Source organism: Typopeltis vanoorti, chromosome 14 (assembly GCF_054136105.1).
Source record: "Typopeltis vanoorti isolate ZY-2024b chromosome 14, IOZ_Tvanoo_1.0, whole genome shotgun sequence".
Lineage (NCBI taxonomy): Eukaryota > Metazoa > Arthropoda > Arachnida > Uropygi > Thelyphonidae > Typopeltis > Typopeltis vanoorti.
In genome coordinates, this window is record NC_143562.1 from 75,577,075 (window position 1) to 75,583,449 (window position 6,375).

Sequence of the window (6,375 nt, forward strand, 5' to 3'; positions counted from 1 at the left end):
AAGCTATACGAAAGAACCGTTGCCTCCATGCATGCTGAATCACTCCTAACAGCCTGTGGGAGAGAGATGATGAGTCCTCAGATGATGAAGACAAAATAAAAAATACAGATATTTCTCACAAAGAGAGCCTTCCACAAGATAGTTTGAGGCTCATCACATAAAATGCTCACAGCATATACTACATTGTTGACATCAATGATCTGATCACTCGGCTAGAACTAAGAACGCTGGCAAGGGAAAGAGGAAGGAAACAGTCAATCTCAGAAAAAGAATATATTACCTGATCAACGGGATTAAATCGAAGCGGTAGTAACTATCCATAAACTAAACCAAATATACTAAGTCACCCAAATTATCCCAGCATATCATAATCGTTCTTAACCTTTCTAACATTAAATGCGAGAGAATGTGCCACACCAGTGCGAAAGAGATTTCACCTAAAACATACACAAGACTAGTCATGCTACCAGAAATTAACTAAACTTCAGACCTGAAAGCACTGGCATATACTACACATCACTATCCAGCAATCAGCTACAAGTATCATAGTCACTATTGCATCCACGACAAAAGCACATCAAGAGCATAATCATCGGTACCATCGGATGAGCAATTCATGCACTTTTAGCTCCGACTGGGAAGAAAATACATGCAATTAATGTGTATATGCAACAGGGTGGCTTGCACTGTTGGTACGGATTTTGTACAAAGGAACATCGACAATATTATCAAGGACCATCTCTGTGAGTAGTACTATGAGTAGTACAAGACATTTCGAACCGTACTCTGGACCTCACAATTGATAGGTGCCAGGTTTCATCCAAAGTCGAATCTTCCAGGATATAATCAACAATCAAGAGTTGACTAGTATCTTCAGACATCCATATAAAAAATGTTTTTCTGAAGGGCCAAGGGTGGCTTTATAATGATCCTTTATCAGGCACATCTAGTTAATTAGTATACATTCATGCATACAATACCCCTCATAAGCGGTATCATCTATCTCCTGTATTGAACAATGATTCCGTTTTCCTCCGCATCTCTATTCCTGGATGCAACTATACACATAAGTGGAGAATACTGTCTTTAACAACAACTTGCTAGAGGATACAGATGACCTTTATAGCTTCAGAAACTGCATTATAACTCTGATCATAAACAACTCACATCGTAACAATCGCTGACTGATCGTCACTTTTCAAGTCTAAGGTCAAGTCAAGTCAAAGGTAGAGCCAAAAGACGAACCTCAATTGGTAGTCAACCTCAAGTCAATTGCAGCTACAATAGCATGCTTATTATCTAGGCTCTGAGGAATATCAGTCTCTAGACGCCACCATCTCCATCTTTTACATTTGGAAAAGTATCCTTCAAGAGGTGCATTAATACGATCGCATTTAGGCACATAAACTTCACAGACCATTTCTTTTTTCCATTAAAAACACGCCAACAAGTGTCTATTAGCTTTGGGAGCGGAAGCATTATAGAAGATCTCAATGAATCCTCTTACATACCTTGTATGAGGGCTTCATTGGGATGTGCCATAAAATGCACAGAATGATGGAGTTTCCCATCATTCTGTGCAAGATCTGATAACAGTCTGCACTTTTATATCAAAAGACAAATCAACATAGACTTACTACTGAAATTTACCAATCATTCTGTTCTCCACAGAGTGTGTGTGTGTGTCAAAGCAACTACCAATAGCTTATCCCAAAGAAAGGTGACCTTACAAAACTTGTAAACAGGCGACACATGTCCATTAAAAACACTGTAAAATAATATCAAAAGCCGTTAAACAGATTCAAACCTACTCTAAACGAAATAACCAATACGCGTAAGGGACCTCACAAATATAGCAACAATAGTGAAACCATGGATCTTGTACCACAGACAAAGAATATGCCTTCAACTGCAATGAACACGCTTACTTCTTTAGGTGCTTGAAAACCTGAGGATATAGCCCTGAGGATCCTTCGAACACTGTTCAGATGTTAAACTCTAACACTCATTTCTGTATGAAGATAAACAACACATTCATCCATACTATACAGCAGAAGCAAGCAAAGCGTTTTTCTTTCTGATCCCTTTACACCATTGCCTTTAACCTTTTCTGTATCAAGCAAACGTTGAATAAGGCAACCCGTTCTAAACTTTCTTACCTTGCCCTAATTCTAAAGAGCATATGCTGATGATTATAGCCCACCAAACACAGAATGTCAAGCAACTCCGGGACCCAAAGTAAACACACATAAAACTACGAAACACTCTATTATTATTATTATTATTATTATTATTATTATGTGACACCTCCAGGGAGTCCAAAGACTCATCGAGGGAGAGTGGGCCAACAGAATATCCCTTCCAACTACTAACCGCGCTCAAACGTGCTTAACTTTTTGCGAGCCATTAGTAGCAGAGGCTCTACCAATCAACCGATAGTAATTCATGGTTTTAAGCAAGCACAATACTTGAAAAGTAAGATGCATATGAGCGTCCGCATCCGTGGGGGGGGGGGGGGAGTAATAATTATCAAGCAAATAGTTGCCGGTATCCTTTGACATACATCGAAAGATTCTCACCCTTCTCTCCAGCACACTTTGTCATGCAAACAGAATCAACTACCAAATCTCTGCAATTATTTCTTCATTACAGCCAAGGACAGGTATTTACAATTTCACACAAAAACCTTAACCACAAGAAGCACCTGACCCTCTGTTTGCAATCATCAAGCCATCCGCTGCAAGAGCATTTTCGACTTTTTTCACAGCCTGTGGAACGAAAAAAACGACAGTGCGCCAGGGAAAACAATATCTTCGTGAATTAGCAGCAACCCTAGCCAACTTTGGTTCTTATGGCAAAAGTGTTTCTCTTTTATTCCTTTATATATCATATGAGACTTGATTTTGATTTTCCTTTTTTCTCTCTTATGTAATAATTTGACTATGAAACGTATTTAAGAAAGTCTCTTCATAGAAGTAGAGAAATAAGTTACAATTAATGCCCGACGATCTCTGTATATAAGATAGCAATTTGAATTTAAAAATATATTAAAAAACCCTGTGTGAGGTTTCTTAGATAATGAGAAGCGTTGAAAAGTGGTACGAACAACAATGATAAAGTGTGACAATCCTTGTAATGTTCTGGATTTATCTTCAGTCTACGCATGACGTCACAAATACTTTTACTAGCATGCTTTGATTGCAGTGTGACCAAAGCATTTTTCATATACATTTTGAAAATTGTTTCAATATCCTTTTTTTTTAATATGAAGCGTTCTTTTTTTAAATCCCTTTTCATCTCGTAAATGCTTTGTGGCCAATTCTTTTCAGAAAAAAATATACAAAAGAATTTTTTGAAAAATCAGTAATTTCCATAAAAATGGGGAAAACGCTTACCACACATGAAAATCTTTTCCCGCCATCTCGACATGCTTCTTGACAGAACCCGATGTCCCTTAAAATGGACCCATCAAAATAGTTTTTCCTAAATTTTGATTTTATCCTCTTTTAACATCCACAGAAACCTAAATCTTTTTTGGTAAGACCTTCATGTTAGAATGCATTTCAGTTCTTACAAAATTGTATATTTAATTCGAAAAACTTGAGATCCCCCCCCCCCCATCACCGCCATCACAATTCAAGAAACATGTTTTGGCACTTTTTGGTGTCTCATTAGGAGATGGGTAGAGAAGAGAGAGGAACATTCTAACGTAAAGTCTCGACTGTTCCCGTCGCATTCAAATATTTCTTCGGCACCAAACCGCCCGAAGAAAGCGTCGTAAGTTTTATTCTAGTCGCCGAAAAGAGGAACTTTTACTAAGCCTTTTTTCGACCGGTTCCCGAGTTAGTCGATCTCTGGCACGGGCAAGAGGATTTTCTTCCCCGGAAACTCGGGTTTTTCGTCTCGTAAACATTGTGGTAAACTTAAGTATCACGAGATGGCGCCACCGCCTTTCTTCATCGTACGCCATCTATAATTAGTGATAGCGTTGGGCCAGCTATTTCTGATTGGTTACCAGTAGAGACTGAACTTCTCCCCCTTGCCTATTTCCTGGAATAAAATAAACTGATCGTTCTTCTTTTATTTAATTGACATTATTCTTAATTTTTCTTAGTCAAAATGAATATTAACATTTTCTTCTCACCTCATGTTTTTCGTTGTTATCATACTGACTTACAAATGTTACAAAATGATTTTTTTTTAATTTTGTTTTTCAAAATGTGAGATAAGGCACCGAGATATATATTAATACGCTATGTACCTTTCTGCTTGTAACACTCGCGATCAGTCTTTACTACTATAAGACGATAATTCAAATTAGTATAAAGTTAGCATGGAAAAAGAGAGAGAGAGAGAGAGAGAAGAGAAGAGATGAAAAACATTATATACTAGGGTGTAGGAGATTGGCCTCATGTGTAGTGTTCATTAGAATGTGAATTACACTGCCAGAAAGAAAGAAGAAAGGGAGTGACCCAAAATTTTTCATTTGTTATAGAGGAAAAAATAGAAGCAATTTTTGTGGAACAGAAAGATAGCATTGAGAAAGAATGGTTAGCGTATCCGCTCTCCAGCCAAAAGGCTGCGGGTTCGAATCCCGCCGTAGGTATGGATGTTTGTGATTGTCTTGGAAATACCAGTGAGTGGTGGTCGGCAGTAGATGGAGTTGGCGTAGTTGCGGTCAGTTGGTGGATTGAGTGGCGGAGACGGGAGTTATGGAGTAGGCGCCCTCCCTCGATGAGTCTTTGGACTCCCTGGAGGTGTCTAATAATAATAATAATCATTTAAAAAAACAGCTGGAAATAAAATACGACTGTTAAGAAATGAAAAGTTAAAGAAAATGCAGCAAATGAGAGTCAACAAACAGAGAAGAAATTGAATTAATTATAAACAGTGAACGCGATCTCCGTCGAATTACCATACATCATACAAAGAACGGTAAAAATCGAAATGAGGAAATATGTAATTGCGTTGTTCAAACGTTCCAGAGACTCTAAAAGTTTCATCAAGAATTTTTTTTTATTTTTTTATAAAAACTTGGTGAGTGTTTCTTCTCATTTGTGCAATTTCGACACCATCTTCCATACACTTAAGTAGTAGTAACACGTTGAAACTAGGGAAGTCCAATGTATAATTATTTTGAAAAAATAACTCATATTTTATTAAACAAAATTAAAAAAAAAACTCATTATACACCCTGCATATTTATTTGAACGATTACAGAAACATCTCAGTTGCTTCCATCACAACCCTACAATTTTTGCATTGTTTGTTTAAAATCCGTAATTTCATCTCATCTCATTCCTTTTACCTTGCGGTGTCGAGGGTTTACTAATCATCGGACCTCAAACCGTTCACAGGATAAGGTGGTCAGCCCTACGCCTCGGTGTATCCTATATATCCTGTAGTGTTGAGTTCTCAAGGCCGGTTTGCCTGCTTTGTGGGATGAAAACCCCCAAGATAAACTGGGGGAAAAATCCTACTGTCCACGTCCAAGACCGGCTAACTTGACTATGGCTGAGGAAAATCCTTCAGCTCTTCACGTTACCGACGGGAATCGAATCCAGGACACTCCTTACCCAGGCATATGATTGCGAAGCGCACAACCACTAGGCTAACCGCGCGGATCTGTAATGACCAAAATAAAATTAATTTCTTGGGGAGGGGGGGGGGGCTTACCATCAGAGATATTACATTTACTTTCTTTCTGGATATCGAGTTTATTCAAATTCTGAATAGACAACACATTTAAATGAGGAACAGAAATATACTATTTGTTTATAGACATGGGGGGAACAGGGAATGTTAACATTTTTCAGTTGCTAATTTGAGTTAGAATAAAGTTGCCCTTCATTAAGCATAGCATTATTATACTCTTCCGAAAGGGTGTGTGTGCTTTGCATTATGGGATACTAAGGTAACTGATGTGAAGTCATTAACTTCGAATAACCTAGTCATGATGATACTTAACGCGCAACTTTGTCTGCTTACACTTTGGATAAAGGATTGACCAATAATATAATTTCTTGGGAAATTTAATTTAAATTATAACGAAGTGAGAAAGCTTTCTACAAATAAGAATTTTTTTTGAGATATGATTTTCTCTAGGAGAGTGACCTTCACTTACAAAGCGTAGCCATTCAAGAATGTAGAGAATAAAAATGATCACGAGGAAAATCACCGTTTTTACCAGCAGAAAATTGGCTATTCAGTAATGAATAAGTATTTTTAATTAAAATTATTATACACTGGTTTTCATAAATTAAAGAACAAAGAGAAAAATCTCGGTAACCATGGGGGGTTGGGGGGAAGGATATATGAACATCATGTGCACATGTGTAAAGTGATATAGAGTCTGGTTATTGGTGGCGTTGTCAG